This window comes from Ambystoma mexicanum, chromosome 9 (assembly GCF_040938575.1).
Source record: "Ambystoma mexicanum isolate Mex_15411 chromosome 9, UKY_AmexF1_1, whole genome shotgun sequence".
Classification (NCBI taxonomy): Eukaryota; Metazoa; Chordata; class Amphibia; order Caudata; family Ambystomatidae; genus Ambystoma; species Ambystoma mexicanum.
In genome coordinates this window covers 878,656,332-878,677,191 of record NC_090931.1, presented here as the reverse complement: position 1 = coordinate 878,677,191, position 20,860 = coordinate 878,656,332, and the positions used below count along the sequence as shown (strand labels likewise).

At 46.9% G+C, this 20,860-nt stretch overlaps 1 protein-coding gene across 1 annotated transcript in view; it reads right to left on the bottom strand.

Annotated features, from left to right (window-relative positions):
• Window positions 1-20,860, bottom strand: part of IQCA1 (IQ motif containing with AAA domain 1) — a 1,010,495-nt gene that overhangs the window by 707,953 nt on the left and 281,682 nt on the right. The window lies entirely within an intron of this gene.

Genomic DNA, 20,860 nt, shown 5'->3' with positions numbered 1-20,860 from the left:
TCGCGTATGCACCCTGATTGGCCGGGCTCAACCACTACTGAAGAACCACAGCTGGAGCCAGCAGGCAATCGCTCACTCCCCAAGGCCCAACCTACGTAAAGTGCGTTGCTTCCCGCGCACCTTTCTTTTCACACCAGCACTGTTGGAGCACCACCTCCTACCCGACTGCACTTTCACCCAGAGGGTGCTTGATTTACTTGGACCGGTGAGGCATTTCATGATGGCCACCCTGCGTGGCCTGCAGCACCAGCTGATATGAGCTGGCGTCGTGACTCGTGGCTGTGCCCTGTTTGGCTGGGCTCAGCCACTACCTCTGGACCACTGCCGGAGCCGACAGGCAATAGCCAGCCCCTGCAAGGTTCCGACCTCCATAAAGTGCGCCGCTTACTATGCATCTTTCTTTTCACACCAGCACTGCATGGAGCACCACCTCCTCCCCGCCCGCCCACACTGTCCCCAAAGGGTGGACCAGTGAGGCTTTTCATGATAGCTTCCGCACACTGTCTAAGCACCAGCTGATTTGAGCTGGCCTTGTGGCTCGTGGCCACACCCTGATTTGCTGGGCTCAGCCACTACCTCTGGACCACGGCTGGACCTGGCAGGCAATCGCCGGCCCCCTAAAAGGGCCTCCATCTAAGGGCCAAGTCCCTCCATGTCTGGCCCTGCTGGGCCTGGAGGACCCAGAGGACGCCTCATACAAAGTCAAAACTACTGGTAAGCAGCCATTCTTCGTTGACACTTGACTATTGCTCCGACTGTCCATCAACACCAATTGGGGACACCTGGCCTGCAAGGAGAAGCCTACTGGCCATATATTTTAACTGCCCCTGCCTTGACTTGTGTGCAACACCCCCTTAGACTAATTTCTGCCTCCATTGTGGCCCTCCATCACGTAGCACGCATCCATGCAGACCCTGATTGACTGCCCCCTCCCTCTAGGTTAAGCGCTTAGGCCATGCTGTCCCTCATCGGAAGACAACAAAGCCAGCCTCTTCTCTAACTTTACCATTTTCTCTTTCACCACTGCAACTGTCTTTACCTGCATACTCTATTTGCTGTCTATGAGCCTGTCTTCCACAAGTGGGCCTGTTACTCAAATGTTGATGCCTTTCTCTTGCACTGCATTGCTGATCTGCAGTATGCTCTGCCTCTAAGGTGAGCCTTACAACTGTTCACCCCCCCCCCACTTTGTGCTGCTATTTAGTGCTTTTTGGGAAAATTCGAATCTAGGTGTGCCTTACAACTGTGCATTATCCTTTGGCTGCTATGCCACTTGATGAGTTGGCTTTTGCATTGTGTAGCCTCTTCAACCAGCTCTTTCTCCTCCACCTCAATGGCACTCTCTATCCCTCCCATCTATTCTAACTGTTACTCTATCACCTATCCCTCCTCTCTCACAAAGTCTGTAAAGAAAGTTTAAAAAATCTCTTGGCATCTAATCCTGACCTACCTATCGCTGACACCTATGTAAGTGCTACTTGCAGACGGACTATCACGGATATCATCTTCTCTGTCCCCTCTCCAGACCTATGGACCTCCCATCTGATCTCTCCCTTCTCCCCTTTTTCCACTTCACCCATTAATGGCAGCACTAGATGGAAAGCACTCTTGGTGTACTTCTCATCCTCTAGGTGCATCATTAATGTCTGTCACAATGACACTGTCATGGCCCAGGGTCCTCAACACAATCTCCTTCTCTTTGACTGGCATCTGCCAGCCCTCATCAACGTCCTATCTTTTCCTGCTACTCCTCTTTCCTCTCTCTCTGCACCTCCTTCAACACCTCCAACGGGTTTACCACCCCCTGTACTGCTCCTTGGAAGATCTTTGAAGGTAGTTAATGGCTACATTTAGCCACTCTAAACATTTGATCTGCTGTCAAACATTCCTCTGACATCTGCCTCCTTCGTGAAGACTTTGACCTCAACTGCCTTGCTCTCACCGAGACATGGTTCAATGGCAGCTCTGTCACTGCTTTTGACTCTCTCCTCCCTGACGTCTACAAGATCCTTTCCAAGCCTCGGCCCAACCAACCTGGAGGTGGAGTAGCCCTGATCTCTCCTGTGTGAGCCCCTACCTCTCTCATACCCACCCAGTACTATTCCTCTTTAGAAAGTATTGATTGCAAGCTTGGTGTCTCTCTAACTCTCGCTCTCACACTTGCCACTATTGCCACTATCTACAGGCCCCCTTGCACTGTGGCTGTCTTCCTATAGGAATGGTGACTTCAACATCCACCTTGACTCCATTGTTTCTGCTTCTTCACTCTTCTGTGATCTCTGTACCTCTCTCTCCAGCACTATTCTCCCATCCGGCCCTACCCACTCTGCCGGACACACTCTTGATGCCTTCATCCCTGCTGATATCCCACTCTCCAACCCTCTCACTACCCCTCTCCCCTAGTCTGACCACTCTCTCCTTTCTTCTCATCTGGGACCCCTCAGCCCCCTGACCAAGTCTCCACTAGCACTGCCAACTGATGAAATGTGTGTCAGCTGCTGCATTTGCCTCCACCTTCATCCCTCCTCCTGCCCCTCCTCTTGACTTTCCACTGACTCTGTCCTTGCCAATTTTCATCTTGCTATCACTAACACTCTTAATATTCTTTCCCCTGTCATGAGGATCCTCCTTAAACCTACCTCCAAGTGTAACATCTGGTACGACTCCAATCTATCCACTCTGAAATGCAAGTGCATAATTGCTGAATGGAAGTGGCAAGCCTCGTGCTCATCCTCTGATAAACTGACTTGTCGCCTACTCCAAAGGCAATATTGTCTCTCTATCCATTCCAAAAAGAGTGTCTGTATCTCTGGAGCCTCTAACAACACAGCTGAACTCTTCAGAATCTGTAAAGAGATAGCCAATCAATCTGCAGTCTCCACCTCTTCCTTCTCAGGCTGTCTGTACTGCACTGCCACCCAATTCCCCTCTAAAACTCAGGACATTCTGACCTCTCTCTCTTCTTCCCCTTCATCCACTACTCCATCTGCCCCTTCCCTCCGTCCCTTGGCCTCTGCTCCATCCCCACCTACTCTCTCCTCCTTCTCTACTATCACAACGGATGATATCTCTACAGTGGTCCACTCTATGAAGGTCTCATCCGAGCAGGTTTCACCCGGTTCTTCCAGAACCATTAAGGATAACATCTCCTCCCTTCTTCCAGCTCTTGCTGACTTCTGCAACCACTCCTTAACATCTAGTTCTTTCCCTTCTTCCGTCTAGCACTCCTTTGTGCACCCCGTCCTAAAATATCCTTCGGTTGACCCTCATGTCCTGCCAACTACCGCCCTATCTCTACTACACCTTTCCTTGGTAAACTCCTGGAGAAGTTGTTCTTCCCCCAGTTGACCCAATACACTGACTCAATGGTTGTTTACATGACCATCAATCTGGATTCCGAGCATCCAAAGGCATGGAAACTGCTCTCCTGAACACCCATGAAGAATTGCTTGCAAATCTTGAATCTAACACTCGTGATGTTTTCATTCTCCTTGACATCCCTTCTACTTTTGACACAGTTAACTACTCTATCCTCAAAAAGTGGCTTGATATCTCAGACCGGGTACTGGATTTGTTGACCTCCTTCCTCACTGACCGCCTTTCACAGGTGCTTCTGGGCTCCTTCTCCTCCACCATACCTCTCTCTACATGTGGCGTTTCCCACTGCTCTTTCCTCTCTCCTTGGCTTTTCAACATCTCCCTTGCACCTCTTGCTCACCTGTTCTCTGCCTTCTCTCCTCATTTCCAGTGTTACACAGACGACACACAACTCTTCCTAAAGCTCTCCTCTTCCCCTTCTTCCTCTATCATCCCTGACGGCCTGCCTGCTATTCAGTCTTGGTGCACATCCAATGATCTCTGTCTTAATGCCAGTTAGAACGAGATTCTTCCTATTGGGACACCTGCTCCCCATCTCCCTCCTGCACTCAGTCCACCCTCTATGGGTTCACCTCCCTCCCCTTCCACTAAGGTCAGAAATCTTGGGATCATCTTTGACTCCCCCCTCTACTTTACTCGTCACATATTGGACCTTGCCAAGAAGGCCCACTTTTCACTTCACCTCCTTCGAGGCATTCTCCCTTTCCTCACCTTCCCCCAGAAGCTCAACGTCACTAGAGCTCAGACTGGATTACTGTAACAGCCTCTTCTTCAACCTGCCTCTTTCTTCACTCCATCCTCTTCAACCAATCCAGAATAGGGCTGTAAGACTTATCCTTGGACTCAAGACCTGGGGCTGTATCTCTCCAGCTCTAAAATCTCTCCACTGGCTCCTGGTTGCTGCAAGGATCAAATTCAAGACCCTTTGTATCATCCACAAGGCTGTCTGGAGCCTGGGACGGGACCACTCTAGCTGCAGCTCTCTCTTAGTAAATACTCTCCTTCCCGATCCTTTTGATCCTCTGGCTCCAAATCTCTGCTGATCAAACATTTCTCCAAGCAGAGGGCGGAGGGCAGATCTCTATCCTCAGCTGGCTCCCTCCCATGGAACAGTCTCCCTCTCTCTGTCTTGAACCGGACCACCTCAAATTATGCAAACAACTCAAGACCTTTCTCTTCTCCTCCTTTCCTCCCCCCCTCACATGCTAACTTTCCCCTCTGGCACTGAGATTGGCACCCAGGTCCCTCAAGAGTCCAATTGGGTCCTGGCCTTCTGCCCAATCGCCACCAGCACCACCCACCTGCTCTTCCCTCTGGGCCCACATCCTCCTTTGGGTGGATTGTCTCCACCCTGGAATTACTTGTTGGGCGGTTGACTTCCCCCTTCACTTGGGACGTCTCTGCCTATGAATTTACCTGTTGCCCCCACACCTCCTCAACAGGCACCTCTTGCACTTGCCCCCTGGGTGACCCTAATAACACTTTACCCCTCCCCCCTTTTCTCTCTCACTGCACTTGCACGCTCTGAATGTCACAATGCCTAGTAGGACTGCTGTTTGCTTTATTATTTATTCATTGTCGTTTCCATAGTTTATTCACTCCATTGTTCACTTCTGTTTTTGCCTTGTGGTGCTTTGAAACACTGTCTTGTTGTACAAGCGCTTTATAAATAACCAATAAATAAATAAACATAACACAATAAAAGCGGGAAATGGTAAAGGTACAATAGGCAATTAGGCAAGGAGGAAGCTGCTTTTTGTTAAAATGGATTAGTATTAGTCCATTATATGTGAAATGGCTTATGCAGAAGGATTGACAAAGGGAGATATGTAGAGATAACATAGGCCTTTTGATTCAACAGCAGTTTTGGAGAGTTTTCAATTAAATATGGAGTAGGGTTGTGTGTGGTAGCGGCTCGAGAACGTGCTTGGGCAAGTCTGTTAGGTGCTCAGATTTAGAATCCCTGCAGTCAGCGTATGATATCACAGAGAATACATGACCGATATTTCTGGTACTGCCTCACCAATCTCCAAAAATGGCCTAATCCACAAAAGGATGAGTGGGAAAGATAAATGGTGTCAATCAAGAGGCAGGAGAGCAAGTACAGAGAGGGGTAAAAGTAGAGTACATTATTCCAGATGACTCCCACTCCTAATCACTGTATTGATAGGTGTTAGTATTATCGAATGTAATGGTGTTCAGTGTATCTGCTGAAGGATACGTGATGGGTTATTCCCGCCAGTACAGTAACCTGAGTCCATCAGGCTGAACAAAGATACAGTCTGGGACAAGCGCTTAAATAACTGAGCTACCGTACAGGTCTGCAATTGATTGTCTTTCTTCCATTCAGGGAAGACTTGGCTGAGCAGTTTGGGAAAGATTGTGCGTTTTGGGTCCAAGTCAGACACATTTGTAAATGTTAATCATCCCCTGCAAAGACGCAGCTAAGCTAAATTGATGATGTGGTACCAGGAGGTGTCTGTCCTTCAGGAGGCGCCCTTACCGTTGCAGCAGCATTTAAACTCCAGCATTGCCATGTCATGTTTATCCATTTATCCATTGGTATCTTCACCCAAGGTTTGAGAAGTGTGTTCCAATTTGGAGCCCCTGCTTCCCATCCCCAGGGATTCAAGCTCTGATGATGCTTCATGAGGAAGAAATGCATATGATGATGTTTGTTTCAATAGGCAGAAGGGGTGTCATCGGACAGATCTGGCTGGACTGTCCTATTTGGGGCAGGGATTGACTAATTTGCATTTGGTTGACGCCATCTGAGAATTCCACCACCATCCTAAAACATGGCAGGAATCCGGCTCCAGCGTATACCCAGTTATTTACCGCAAAACACTGTAGGCTTTCGATTGAATTGTTGGTAATTCTTCCTAACGAATGATCCTGCAAAAGGAATATTTTCTGAAAATGTCCCCTGTAAAAAGCACAATATTTTCTCTTAAACTCCTCTTACATATGCAACAATTCCTGTAACGAGAACCTACTTTTTAAAATGATTGATGCAACTAATGAACACATCACTCTGTAAAGCATTTGTGTTCAAAGAACCTTCTCTTGCATTTGCTCCTATGACACCAAGTCCTTCACCTTCAAAGACACCAACTTTACTACTGAGCAAAAATTGTCCTTCAAGACCATCTCAATAAAAGTCAAGAGGGATCCTCCAGCGTACCCAAGCTACTTACTAAAGAACATTCCAGAAATAAGAGCGATGCTTGGCAGGAACTCTTCCAATGAAAACATTGTTAAATCAGCCTCCAGCAAAAAAACAGCTCTCAAAACAGTGGCTGCCTCACGCTCTGGAATTCTGTGTGCGGTAATAAACGACACATAATCAGCAGGTTGGAAACTTGCACGGGGAACATTCTGGAATGTCGCCACTGCTTTACGAGATAAACTCTACTCAAGCACACCAGCATACAGGTCCGAATAGCTCCATGCACAACGCTTGAAAGCTCTAAACAGCCTTGTCTCTAAACTATGGGCGATAATATGACCATGTGGCACAGACTGTGGCCTAGTCTTTGATCTTTCAATGCCAGTCAAGAGGGGACATCGTGCATTGTGTGGGGGTCTACAGTGGTATCATTCTCCCCTCACCTGCTCGCTAGAGATACGTATATAGTATACTCCATGTTCTCCCCAGACTTGCAATTTCTTGCAACCACTAGGAGAGAGTCTGATGATAGAAAAACGATATGCACTCCTTTGCCTTTGGAAAATCCATCTATTTGTTGAAAGCAAAGATGGTTTTATCAAAAGGCAACTGGATGGAGCATTGATGGACACCAAGCAAGAGAACTTTCCCCAATGACTATTCAGGAACTTATTTGTAGTAGGATAAATAGACACTGCAGGTATTTCAAGTCTAAATATTTGCCGGGATGGCCAGAGCATGCACCCAAGCTCCTCACAGACCAGAGACTACTGAATCCTGTCAAAACTGCCTTGTACTTCCAATGCGTACATTAACCCAAGGCATACTTTTCTGTGTCCCATCTCTCTACATATATAGGGCTTCATTAGGACCCTGGCGCTAAGTGTTTAACGGCGCCGTAAAAGGCTGCAGCGCTGTTAAACACGTAGCGCCTTACTACGAGGTCCCTTTGCGGGACCCGACCTGAACGGCTGGTCTAGACCAGCCGTTAAAGTAGGGAACCGCAAAGGGACCTTGGTGCTAAGTACGGTACCGCAATTTGCGGTACCGTACTTAGCGCCTTCCCCATTCCCATTGAGCCCTATGGGGCGAAAATGGGAATGGGGAAGGGCCATGGTTCAATGGGGAATTACCGCCCCGCCAACCTTGGAATGGGGTGGTAATTCCCCATTGAACCATTGTGGTATACCCTAAGGCCATACCCATGGGTAGACTATAAAACTCATGCCTCTAGATACATCCCGTCAGACAAGCTGGCAACAACAAGCATGCACCAGACCCCACAATGCCCTGCTTAAAGAATTGTGGCCCAATCAAGACCTTACAGAATGGACTCGCTCACAGAGCTCTGGACTCCTACAAGGCCCCATTCCACTAACACTGGGACCCCATAGGCCACCACGCCCCATGCCGCCACTTCTCAATGGACTAAACACACATGTGGCCCAAATCAAAGAAATCCAACTCCCACACAATCAGAGAAGAGCGGATGACCGTCTACTTCAAATAACACACACACACACCTCACCATCTCACTGATTAGAACTCCAGGAGCGTGTTATATATCTGCAGACTTAATAACCATGCTGGCAGCAAGACTCCCCAACATGCCACTTGATTCACAAGGTCCCTCAGGGCCAGATCACTTAGTACTATCTGAGCATCCCCAGGGGAACGCTGTTTCTCTAGAGCTGACACAAAAGGACCCGGTCCCAGCCAAGTTCTCGTTTTCCTTCACACATGTTAAGGGAACTGACCCTAACTTATCAGTTCAGGTTTAAGTGCTTGCATTTGGGGTACACGCAAGACTCTTTTGCATATGGTTGGCCCTGTCCTTTAATGGTGGAAACGGGCTGAAAATCAATGCAATAGAAAGAAGCAGCCTGTAGGAATTCCCAGTGGTTCTGATCCTTTCAAAGCTTCTTCTCCATCCCTTTGTGGTGTCTCTTGTGAGGCTCCCTAAATAGGAGTGGGTATGCACAGATGTGGTTTCCTTGCTGGCTGTACCTGGCAAACCAAGCAACACTTCATGGGAGAGGCCCAACAAGACAGAAATAGGTCTGCGCTTCCTTGTGTTCTTGTGAACACAGAACGTCGCCTTGCATTAATGGCTGGACTCCTCTCACTGGAGGCAGGAGCAAGACTGATAACGCATTTAAATGGGCAACTTTGGAAGTGTTGCAGTCAGGCTAAACAAATGGAATGGGAGCTGTCCAAAGAACTTCCTAGTGGTTATGATTAATTCAAAGTGTTCCATCCCTTGATGGTGCCTTCCTTGTCCGGGTCTCACTCTGCTGTCCACCCACCACCTCAAGATGATTCTTCGGTCCCCAGCATCTGTCATAATTACATGTCCTGCCTGCATCTCTATGGTGATGTCATTAATCCCCCCCAACCCAACCCCCCTGCCCCCCACACAGACAATCTAGTTCCAAAAAGCTTCTGGGCCAAAAAGAAACTACAGTGGCCAAGTTCAACCCAACTCAAAGCAACAACGTAGCATGAGCTGCATTGCACCAGCTTACCCACACCAAGCACAGTCACAGTCTTGCATCCTGATGTGCCCCATACCCACACTGGAGAAAAAGGCATCCTTCCTCCTCTCTCATCCACACAGACAGACCCTTACCTACTTTATCAACTCATGGATCCCGCAGCCTCTGCAAGCTAGTGCCTAGCTCCACCTATGACCACATTTGCTAACGGGGCAATCACAAACAGACCAGAGAAAAACGCGGAACAGGATCCTATGCAAATGGAAAATTACACCCTCCAAATAGCCCTCCATGTAGTGCGATGTGCATTGTGCATGGCCAAGAACGTCATGAGTCCTCCAACCACAGCTAACTATAATGAAATGACACAACCACAGGTGACGCCCGAAATGACCCACAGAGGCTTCATTACATAACGTACAGGCAGCCCGTGGCATGGCTCACAAGTAGGCTATGGTGGGCCCAAGGCCAGTCCACAGCATTGCCCACAAACCCTACAAACAAAGAAATCCCAGGCGAGTGCCAACAAAGATATGCACTTAAAACAAAACATGAACAACTAAAGAACATTTGCCCCCAACACCACCACCAGAAATGGAGGCGAGGGAGCATGGCTGGTGCCAACAAGTGACTTGACAACTGCCCATGTCCTCACCATTTCTAAGAGCTGCTCCGACCTACACACAACAACCAGAGTGATGCCCAGGGGCATGGGTGAGGACTAAGGATGACCCCATGGTACTCTTGGAAAAGATTCACATAGTGGAGCACTACAAATCCACTCCTTGATTATTAACAACGCACTTGATTTACAAGAGGCATATAATGATCCCCTCTGCTCTTATATAGTACTTGCCACTGTAGGTTATTTCGAGTTCCTACTGATGTACAAAGCAGATGTTACTATTGGCCAATTCAATGCTCTCCATTGGAGCAACCTTGGGAGGAATGCAACAGTTGATCCTATGCACTCAAAGGGTGCCCAAAATTACGCCGGAGCTAAAACCATGTTCAGTTGACACAAGAAGTAAGGCTTATAGGAAACTGGCATACAATTCAATCATCTCTTTTCAGTGGCCAGGCTGGCTGTTTTTCAAGTATAAGTCAAGTTATAGGTTGTGTGTGCATTAACCGGGTTGGGGTATGCCCAGCGTTGGAGGCTGTGTTTGCCTTAACTGTGTCGGTGTATGTGGACGAGGTGTAGGAGAGATAGCCTAGGCAATGCACCACCACGCATCCCACCACAAATGTGTAGGTGCCGACGGGGAGTAAGGGGCACGGTAAGGAACCTTTAGTTTAGGCATAGACATGGCCAAGGGAGATAAGGGGTCTCACAGTGAAGCGCAATTCCTAATCCAATGAGGGCCACAATACTTTGGGGTTACATCCCTTTCTTATGAGCAGGTCATCCAAGGGAAAAGATCAATGAAAGCACACACCAGCGCTACTGTTTTAATGCAATCCAGTGAGGCTGGCGTACGTAGCCGCGATAGTACATTAACGTGGGTGGTGGGGAGGGAGCCGCCTCACGGTCACCCTGCATCATTGTGCCATCATGGTGGCCATGGAGGAGTGAAAAGCAAGGAAGATCACTAGTACTGCGACCCCAGAGCCAGGTGGAGACAGGTAGTGGAGTGCTGGTGCCCAGGGGGGGTGAAGTCCCGGGCTGCGCTGGAGGTGGCCCAGGCGAGACATCAGGCACCCTGCCTAGGTAGGCCAGGTCCCAAACCGTGGCAGACCCGCCTCCGTGGAATCCACAGCAGCTGCCTCGCCCACCTTCCAGATGAGGTGGGGAGGGGTTGGGATGATGTCATTCTTGTAGGCAGGACACTTTCTGAACCATAATCCCTGAGTGGAACTGGGTGCTGGCTACAGCCCAGCAGAGCTGGCGAGACCCTCCCGTCACACAGGAAGTGGGCCAGGCTGGGCAACACAAGAGAGAGGGCAGGCTTGGGTGCACTGGTCTGCCTATGCACCTTCTCAGTGTTGGTTGGGGAAAACAGCCAGCCAGTCATTGGGGAAAAGCCCGCCCTGAGGATATATTTCAGTGTGTCTGTGGTGCTTTGGAGGCAACAATGGTGATGGACGCATGCCAGCCAGCGGCACAAGCAAACAGCTAGGAGGTACTGTGTCCCATAGCCAGGGGCAATGTGTCTCCTTTCATGTATCTGACATGGGAGGTAGGACTAGTGGCTCTCTACAGCAGCCTTGAGGTAGGATTAGTTGTGCATACATTGTTGTGTAGAGATTGACCGATATTGTACTAGGTGAAAGCTAGCTGAAAGCTAAATACGGTATATGTGCCTGAGGTGTATTACTATGAAAGTTAGCTGCGCAAATAGGGTAACTATGAAGGGTGCAAAGTGGTCTAACATGGTGCTGACGTGCCACTTTGGTCTCCCTAGAAGCTAGTCTATAGCTATACATCTAGGGGTTAACCACAGGGAGTGATGAAGGAGGGCACTGGCGGACAGCCTTAGGGGTTCCACTTGACGGGTCTGTTTAGTACAGGCAGAGCAGTCTAAGCAGCAAGACAGAACTGTGCAATAAATACCCAGGTAGAGGAGGGTAGGGGGAATAGCATCCTAACCAGTATCTGTTAATTGTTCCAAAAATAGAGTTCCCCTCTATGTTCAAAATGCTATCTGGCTGTGATGTACTTTTTGGAGATAGGGTGAAAGTAAGAACTCAGGATGTAGCCCATCCCCGTTTATGTTATGCTAACAGTTCATTTATTGTCCAGGTTGTCTAGTGCTGTATCCAGGGGCAGCACGTCCGTATTGGGCGAGTGGGCGCCAACCCGCAGGGAACCCTCACCTATTATGGAGGAGCCGTGCCAGCCCAGTGCAAACACTGAATGCTCCCTCATCTGCATATGAAGGAGCGCACCTGGGCTGGCTTAAACTGTTAAAGGGAAATGTGGTTTCCTTTGACAGGTTAGTTCCACAGCGCACATGTCCAATGGACTGTGCAAGGTGGCAGCGTTTTGCTTCCCCAGCCTTGCATGGCCCATTGGTGATGCAGGATGGGAAACTGCATGTTTGTATGCAAGAAGGAGTGATCCTGCGCCTCCCCCACATACAAACAGAAAAACGTGCAACGTTGGAAGCACTCAGGCTCCTGTGTGAATGTCCAGGAACCAGTTAGCTCTCTTTGCTTCCTGGTTCTTGTTTGTGTTTGGCATGAGCCAGAGGGATTTCTGGAGCTCCCGGCAGAGTCTAGACGGAGTAGCATGCAGGTAAGATTTTAATTTTTTATTAATTAAAATGATTTGATGTGTGTGCATGACTGAGTATGTGATGTATGGGTGCACGTGTGAATGGGTGAGTGAATGGTCTGTTTGAATGAGGGAGTGCATGTTGTGTCAATGAATGGGTGCGTTGTGCTGGGCCAGGGTACTGATTTTGCAAGGTTGGCGGGTGGAGGTGGAGAAGGGGCTCTGCAACAATGGCAGTTTTTACTGGGCATCTGTCATAGATGCCCAGTAAAACATTCTGTTATTTAAAAAATAATATGTGCTATTATGTGGCTAGACTAGCATTTTGGGACAGCCAGTCTAGCCATTTTTTTCTGTAGCATGACATATTTTGTTTTATTTGGCATCTATGGTAAAGCAAGCCTGTTAAGTGTTATTACGTGGCTAGACTGGCATTTTGGGACAGCCAGTCCAGCCATTGCTTACTGTGGCATAGATGCTGCACGTAGTTCAACTTCAGTAAATACCCCAAAAAGAACAATAAAATCACCTGCCCAAAGGCCCAATGTGGCAGTGGTTAGGCTTAATACTCTACCATTGAAGGATTGTATGTCATGGCTTTTCAAGAATAAGCACTGTTCTTGTAGGGCTATTGAGGATTTACCTAATTTTATTGTTAGTCTTCAATATACTATTAGATTTAAGGAGGCAGTGGCTGTGTTGTAATTTTATACGTAACAATGTTAGATCAGTTTCTGAGGCAATGCTGCTCATCTTGTCCTGTGGTGATAGGTGTTTTATCTCTGCCCTCTGTGAATATGTAAATTCCTCTTTAAAATGGTTATGAAGACAATTTTAACTTGGCCTTACTCTGAAAGTTGTATGTATTCTAATTTGGCAACCAGTGAATGTAAACTGTTGTGCAGCTCTGCATGTATTTTAGTTCATTTTAAATGTTGTATATGCATATGTATATGTATGATATGCTTCTTTTTTATTACTTTGTAAATGGTGTAAGCCAAATAAAGCGTTTATTACTAATACTACTACTGTGGCATGACGTTTGTTTTGGCATCTCTGTTAAGGCAAGCATGATAAGTGTTATTTTGTATATTTAGAAGCAAAGCGAACAGGAGTATGTTCTTATGTTGGAATACTGCTATATATTGGCAGAGCCAGCGTGAACACGATTTCTCATAGTATCATTACTGGCATTATGCGCAAATAATGCATGAGTATGTTCTTCTGTACTGGAATATATTGGGGCAGCCAGCATGGAAATGTATGGGAAAGCCAGCATGAAAACTTTTTTATACTGGCATATATTGTTGGCAACAGCATCATGAAAATGCATTGAGAAAGCTTGCTGTGCACTGTTGGTGACCTGCTGGTTTTTATCCAATTTTTCACAGAAAGTGTGCTGTATTATGCACCATTTGAACCCATTATTCCAAAAATATTCTGGGAGGAAACTCCCCTGAATCCACATTTGTCAGGTTGGGCTCCCTCCCTATGCTCGGTCGCTTGCACATATTTTTAGGAAACACACCCCTCCAATTAAAGAATTCACTAGGCGCTCCACTGAAAGTCTCTGTTTCCAGCAGGTCTCGGGAGGGGGTTGGCAGTGTGGAGTGGCCCCTCTCAGGTCTGGTGGCAAAGGCCAGCCAGTGGGCCCCAGCGATCTGACATTGGGTGCAGAACCTCTTAGAGGCTGTACAATACTTCTAGAGGAAGACATTACGGATTCACAATTCGAGCTTCAGGCACAGTACAGTGTCCTTGCCGAACCCCTGCGGCTTGAGGAACATTAGGAGCATTCCAATGTACCCCAGCCCTTACCATTGAGGTGCCTGAGATCAATGGGCTCCCAGGAGCCGAGCGCTGAGATCCCTGTTCTGTATCAGGTGGCAGCTCCACCAGAGACTGTTCTGCATTTGTTAATTGAATTCCTTAAAAGTCTGCACTTCCCCTTGGCTCTTCCGTGGTCCAGAGTTATTGTTTCTTGACTCAATTCGCAGAGCTCGGATGGGCCCTTTCCTCAATCGTTTCCTGCTATTTTCTTTGCAGCTGACTCAAAGCCCTTCCTCAGAAAACAACTTCCGTTGTTGAACATGGAAATACGGAAATACAGAGCGACCCAAGGAAAGCCCTTCTACGGCGTGCTTGTTTATTTTACCAATTCCCCACCTGTGTCAGCACCTGCTGCAGCTCCGACACGTTGCTTTCATGTCTCTTCCCCACCCCCTCTTCCTGCACTCTAGTCCTATGGCGGAAGTTGTTCCCCGGGCGCTGGGAGTTTTGGGATTGCCATAGCGAGAATCTGGAAAGCCTGCAGGAGCAGGAATCAGGGGACTCGGAGGGCTCACACAGAGAAGCAATGTCAGGATCATGAAAGAGGCTTTGGTGGCGGCACTCAGAAGAGACCCAGCAAAGCAGAAACGGGCACATTTAGAGGGCCTTTTTGAGGCAGCCGTAACAGGAAAAGCTGAAGTAGGCCTCGGATTTTTCAAGGGGCCTTGTGATTCAGAGAAGCTTCTGTATGTATCAATCAAAGTTTCTGGGGTTAACTTCAGAAAACGGAGGAGCCGGACAGAATCAGAAAATTCATTAATTATGCAGAGAGGGATTTGGGGAGAGGGGCAAGCTCGTTCAGGAAGCGGGGACTCTTAGTGCTCTGCCCGTGCAGGAATCAGTTGGCACGATTTAGTGGATCTACGAGTTCAGCCACAACGCTTATCACCAGGCCATGCTAAATCAGAGCGAAATAGTTACTTCCTTAGAGTCAAATGTATTGACCTTTAGCAGCAAGATGGCGGCCTATGGCGTTCAGACCTCTCCACTTCGCGTGGTCTTCGCCACAGTAATGTGTGTAGTGCTGGTGGCCTCTTCCACACCGGTGTACGTGTAGCAGTGATGTCAGGAGTTAAAACGATAGGGATTTGGAAAAATGTACTTTTCTTTCCTGATTTTAACTGCACGTTTTGAAGGTGGCCAATGCAGCCCACTTTGCCTCTGGCATTCGCACACGCAGATGGCGCAGAGGCAACCAGTGCATAGAGGGTTGTAGCTGGCCAAGAAGAGAAATAGGAGGCATTGCTTTCACCAGAATGTACATGAGCGGGAAGAAGATGTCAGGCCAACAGGGACATGAAACACGGCCCAGGAGTCTTTGGAACATGGTGAGATTGCTGGAGTGACACGCAGCCTTTGCAGACCTCATAAGGGGAGTTGGACAACATCAGTGCAGCAGAACCAGAAGGAATAAGTCTGCAGAGAATACATTCAATTGATTGGCTGGCACACCACTGCCAAGCTCAACCAGCCAAATGAAGGACCCCCCCCAATTGCCACAGCCATTGACTCCGTGATGTAATCAGAATTGGATTGGACTAGCTTGGTGGCCCCTCACTTTGGGATACAGACCAGTGGAGAGGGTCCAATGTAAATATCTGTGTGGGAAGCCTTTAGAGGTAGGAGACCGGAAGTTGGCCGTGGCCAAATTTTTCAAACTCTTCAGTGACATTGAACCATGAAAATCGCCAAATACCAGCTCTAGATCAACTATGCATCCCCCAGCCACAGTCAAAGTTACACAGACCATTGCAAGTAAGACCGGTCAAATGCCCACATCCTGATGAAAGAGTAAAGACTGAGTCCGCCAAACTACCTAGAAGCATCTGATTCCCATGCAACCCCATGCCATGACACCAAAACCTGTGCGAAGAAACCCGTCAAACGTGTCACTGATCTTCCAAACCCCGAATTTGGGGTGTATGATAGGACCATGAAAGTTGGAAAATTGGTGGGCCTTACAAGAGCGGGTGGGCTGCAGATTGGGCAACGCATTCACCAGTAAATATTTTGACAGAAGGAAATCTAGACAGGAAAAGAGGAGGACAGGAGCGAATCTTAGCAGCTGGTCTAGTACGCGGTTAGATCAGGGTAAGCGCCCTAACTGTGCGGCAAACTCCCTTGAAAGTAGGGGAGAGTATTGTATCTGTATGTTTCAGGCGAGCCCAAAATGTCATGTGGTCAATGGACTGTACCTTGCAGTCCCAATGGAGACACAGGTGCCGTCTTGATTGAGGGAAGACTCGTGGATTGGTACTGATGTCCACAAAGGGGTACAGGCAAAAGTGGGTGCCTAGGTAATCCTAAACCCTGAACCATTAGTCCCCTTGCAAGGACCCACAAATGGCACAATTCTTGGGGGTCATGAAATCTTTGAAGGGGTAAATGCTGTAGTCCCGACTCATCTCAGTTAATTTAAGGTTTACCCATCTGCAAGAAAGACTGGTAGAGAGCGTCAAGGTTAAGCACTCCAATCATTATATTTTGCCGGAAAGTCAGTCTTACAGCACAATCTGGTGATGGAAAACTCAAAGAGATGGTAGACACTGAAGGAGGAAGATCACTGGACCTAAATACCATTGTTAACAGACACTGTCATTGGTCTCAGCAATTTAAGAAGCTATATTGGCCACCCAAACTCCTGTCACAGCCAATCATCTGGCCACTGAAACCAGGCTCATTGAGTTTAATACAACTATACCCAAAAAGATGGTCAAGTGTGCAGAGTGCATGAATTCATTCAAATATCCGAAATGCATCTACATTCATTTCAAGGAAAGTTTGCTGTTAGTAAGAATGGCTGAAGCAAACTAATAATTGACTGGAGACTTTTATACTCTAGGAGGACAAAATAGATGAAACAATATTAGGATCCTTGGGGTCCCAGATCTAACAAAAGGAGCAGTGCATAACCTAAGAAATGTTGTGGTAGATCTTTTCACAGCGACCCTTTTAGGAAAAAGATAGTGCATAGTGTTCTAGGTGCAGAGACAAGAAAAGAGGGAAACCAAGGTTTACCTTGATCGCATAATAACTTTTTAGATCTGAGAATCATTTTTAAGAACCTCAATAGCCAAACAGGCAGCCCAAACAAATGAGTTTACCTATTTCCTTCTGCCCGATTGGAGTCCCAAGCCCAAGAGGTGGCATTGGGTATTGGGTAAATAGGGACCTTTCAGAATGTAGGGCTGGGGTCTACTTTGTGAAGACGTGACAATGACTATCAAATGTTTCAATCTGAAAAAGAAAAGGCGGGCACAATAGGAGTCATGAAGGAGTAAATCAATTTGTCCTGGGACGAGGACAGGGGCACCCCTGAATAACTTTAGCAAAATTATGATTCTAGCCACTACCAAACTTCACTTTCCTCTTTCACTCACTTTCCTTCCTACTACCCTGAACTTCTGATTTGTCATATTATCGATTCTTAATATACGTTTAAAGGTATTAGCAAAATGTTGGAGATGATTTTGAATTAGACTTATTTCTTTAAAATATGCCATGGTATGTTGTGTCTTGGGGGGGGCATAGAGAAGGAATCATGTCATGCTGACAGGTCTCTGGATCCCCCTTCAGTGGTCTACCGATGGCTGTTATAGGAAATCCGGGAGCGGGCAGAGGGGCAGGAGGGAAGAAAGGAGGAACAAAGCAGGCACGGTGGGGTGAGGAAACATACAAAATGCCAAAGTGGAAAGCTAGAATGCGTGAGATGTAAACTATTGATTAATCACACAATATAGGAAGCAAGTCTGGGAATATTTCAAACTTAGCACATTTGGCATATGTTGTCTCGAGAAGACACGTATGAAATATGAAGATTGGAATTTGCCAAAAGATCTGTTCATCTCTGAACCAGTGAGGACTATCCAGGGAGCATCCTTACAGGAACAGCATTTACAGGGAAGCGGATCCTGTAAACTGTGCTCAAACACAGAGATGCACTGTGACCTAGCCTGCCAAACTCTTGAGTCCAAAGGAAAAGCTTTGTGCAAAGGTCTACTGATGGCTTAGCTCTTTCTTACTAGAGCTCCTGATGGGGGAGGGGCAGCCATGCAAAACATTCTGCCAAACAAAACATTTCCCACAAATCACGGATCGCTGCGCAATATTTACCATTCGGGGAGGCGGGGGTTTATGGGGTCACTAAGCAAGCAACCATAACCATTTTAAAACTGAGTTTAACATGCTTCAATCTAAGCTCTCGAACAAATATTGTTTAAAATGACACTGACCCGCGATTGGATTATGCACCACTTGAAGCCCTTTCTTGTGAATTGAGGATTCAAGAGTTGTGGGATGTCTGCTTTGAGATCCTTATGATTTTGGTGAAATAAAGCTACTGATACTGACACACGGTTCACTACTGCTTATCCAAAGGTTGTGTGACCTTGGGCAAATATATTTCCCCATCTACTTTGGCTTTCTTATCTAACACTTTTGAAAATGCTTGCCAATATTTTTACTGAACATCAGGAGGAAGTGCTGTATCAAATAAATTATAAAGGCATGCAGAGTAAATGAGGATATATAGTGTTGTGCCAAGTTGCTAATTGGAATTTGAGGACCTGGATCCTAATCTATTTCTTTGAACAATTATTTTTGTGAATCTAGTCAAATCAATTTCCTTTGTAATTAACATGTGAAATACTGTGTAAATTATCAACTAATTACTGGTCTGGTCTTCCAGACATTAGAAAGTGTGCAGGGGACGTGAGTTCCCAAGTTGGGAACTTAGCTGTTTTTCTCCTAACCTGGGCTTTGGAACATGACCAAAATGGTTGGAATTTGGATACTTTACATCAGCCCCCAAAGCTTCCAAATATTGTTTTTTCCACATACACATGACCTTGGTGTACACTATTTCCAAGAATCCTGATTCCCTGGTTGGGCATATGCTGCACACCTGGGGAGGAGATGCGATACTGACTCTGCTCCGTGGAACGAGGAACCAATCATAAACTATGATGGGATCCAGGACACTTCTACTTCTCTGTTCCAGCCAGAAACAAGGTTGCATTGTCCCCTGGGCTTTCACTGTGCACCCCTCCCCAAGCATCAGGTGTATATACCCAGGGGCATTTTATCTGGCAACAATAGGAAGTAGGAACACATGCTACAGAAAGTGGCAGGAGGGAACTTCTTGTCCGATATTGGTCTCAGTTTGGAAAGGGTAAAAATGGAAACTGACTCTTTGCAATCCTGTCAGACCTCACTTAACAAATGTACAGGGACAATTCTGACCAATCACTGCCCAAGGGGCGGTGCCAGTGTAAATACTCTTAGTGTAATATTAAATGTTAGAAACAATCTAGTGTGGTGTCTCCATGTGCTAGTGCTTTTCTCCAGTGCTTGCAGGTTGCTTCAGAGAGTTGTGTGGACATAAGCAAGAAAGAATAGGGGCTAAGACGTCTGGCAGCTCAGAAATAAAAAGACGTAAGTGGGTGCTGTGCAATACACTCTATAGAAGAGGTGATGTGATTTGATAAGTTATTATAACGCGCCCGTACACACATGTTTCCAGGTGGGCATTTTGCAGACTTTCTGAAGTAATCCCAATATTTGGATATAATAATTTGTCATAAGGAGCATAGCACTTCAAAGAGAAACACTGTACACAGGGCAGAACACAGCAATCCTGTTTCTAGGTGCTTTACACCTAGAAATACAGATGAAACAGCCACCTGCTGGTGAAGAGAAGGTGGAAACCACAGAAGAGCGGGCAGGTTCTATCCTAGTCATTGCAGCACTAAGAGACACAAGCTTTTTAATGTACAATTCCTGAAGAAGTTCCACGTGTGGCACGAAACAGGCAAAGACTTATTGAATAAATATGGAAAGATTTGATTTTAATGTATTACCATTGCAAACTGTATATAATATATGTCTGTTCAATATGTGACACTTTGTATATAGTTTACACTAAAATAAACATTTCAAAAAGAAAATAAATACATACATCTGGATACATTTGCACAGAGTCGGTGACTAATTTGCGGATCATTACGATGAAAATGAATATTGAAACGTGAAAGACATGATGCATTAAAGCCTCTGAATCTATGTATTATTCACCTAGCACACTTCACGGAAAGCGCTTTACTCCAGCAAGGAGGAGGCCTCAGAATGTGTATCATCAGATTGAACCGATGAAAGCGCGGAGACTGGTTTCTCAGTATATTTCTGTTCAAGATTAATGGCAGAGGGATATTAGCAGCACTGATATTAAGCCACAGATCAATTGGGCAATAAGAGGTTGACTGTATACGACAGCTTGCAGTTATTTATGTCACTGCAGGCCTCAGGAGCTCCTGCAAGAGATAGGAGGTGCTTGTAGGGCGATGCTGGCAATCGGTGTAATTCCAAGTGAGTGAAAACCATTGGTAATGAGTCAGGAGGCAAGGCAGAAGCAGGAGGCATCGCTCGGTGGGCAGCGACTAGAAACGCTTTGAGCGCTTTGAAACACGTGCGTAGGCGCTATATAAATGATCATATCATATCATGGAAGCATTCAAGCATGAATGCAGCGGGATATAGCATTGGCCAGGTTTGGGCACCCCATAAAAAGGGCAAGAAGAAGGAGCTTCAAGAGTGCAAGGTGAATGATCATATCATATCATGGAAGCATTCAAGCATGAATGCAGCGGGATATAGCATTGGCCAGGTTTGGGCAACCCATGAAAAGGGCAAGAAGAAGGAGCTTCAAGAGTGCAAGGTGCTGCACGGAGAGACGGCCTGTGATGAGGCGAATGGCGGGGAAGCGCATATGGGTGG